At 28.6% G+C, this 1302-nt stretch overlaps 1 long non-coding RNA gene across 1 annotated transcript; it reads right to left on the minus strand.

The window, feature by feature from the left end:
- Positions 1-217: 217 nt before the first annotated feature.
- On the minus strand, positions 218-829 carry LOC134244657 (uncharacterized). The gene is made up of 2 exons (XR_009987266.1): positions 659-829; positions 218-316 (listed from the first exon to the last, which is right to left on the minus strand). It is a non-coding gene; the product is annotated as an uncharacterized LOC134244657 (long non-coding RNA).
- Positions 830-1302: the final 473 nt, after the last annotated feature.

Genomic DNA, 1302 nt, shown 5'->3' on the forward strand with positions numbered 1-1302 from the left:
TGATTTTTGTTGCATGCATTTGTTTCTAATAATAGGCCCCATATCCGATAAAATAAGGTTCCAAAGTATTTCAATTTATTTTTTAGAAACATTTGAAATATTTTATTTATTTTGTTAAAATCCCTCATATCAATTTTTTAAAATGCCCATTGCTTTAAATTTCTCTTTAAAGTTTAGTGTTATAAAATATTGAAATAATAACCAACAAAGTTAAAAATAAAATCAACATAATTTTTATTTAAATTTACAAAAATAGACAAAAGAAAAACTAAAACAGCATTTTCTTGAGAATAGCTGGTTGGATCCTCTTCAATATCTGAAAAGATATATAATATCAAAGGGTAAAAACAATGAAAAAAAGAAATTGAAAAAAATTGAAAAACTGTCAAAAATTTATAAACATCACAAAAATTCAGGTGTGAGCGATCCGCTTTAAGAGTGGACTCAAATATCTTGGTACTGTTTTTTTTTTTATAAACTTCAAATAAACTATACTTGCACAAGTATTAATTAATGTCACGCAAGGACATTGAAAGAAGTTCGTATTGTACTTATATTGTTTTTCAATTAGTTTAAGCGAAAATCATCGCGTTTCCAGTCAATGACAAAGACATGTATTTAGTGAATTCATGGTATTGAGAAAGGTAGATTTACTTACCGTTTTTATCCAACTTGCATGTGTTATCCAGTGCTACCGGTATATATAACAAAACAAGTTAAGATGGTAAATGGCCAAAGGCGGTAAAAGAAATTCCTATAACCAAATGCACACTTCGTCTAAAACCTGCACGTTTCCCATACTTGTAAACAGCTGACAATGTTGATCAAACGTTTGGGTCATGCGAAATTTCACCGGATATAACCATTCATCAAGATTCATTCGGGTGTATACAAATCGTGAACAGAGTATCCTCTAGTCTATAGGAAGAAAATACATGTCTTTTCTGATCAAATTTGCATTTTTGGGTGGATATATTTTTCTGGAAAGCATATATGCTTATTGAAGAAAGAAATTTCTGAGTGAATGGCGTTTTGACACGTAATAATGAATTAGCATATGGACAAGCCATGTTTTATATCATTTTTTTCTTACCTAAAAATCTTATTCTAATAAGTTTGTAAATGTATTATTTAATAATTAAATAAGTAGAAATGGAATAAATTGACAAACAATTCATTTTTAAAGAAAGGATACGTATTGGGCAATACACTACATATTAATTGATGTGATATAATGTACATTCCATCCACAATATCGCATGTTGTGTTATATAACTCAGTGATTTATCGGTGTTAGGTGAA

Source organism: Saccostrea cucullata, unplaced genomic scaffold, assembly GCF_032062105.1.
Source record: "Saccostrea cucullata isolate Sc308-1 unplaced genomic scaffold, CSIRO_AGI_Scuc_v1 ctg13773, whole genome shotgun sequence".
In the NCBI taxonomy this organism is placed as follows: domain Eukaryota; kingdom Metazoa; phylum Mollusca; class Bivalvia; order Ostreida; family Ostreidae; genus Saccostrea; species Saccostrea cuccullata.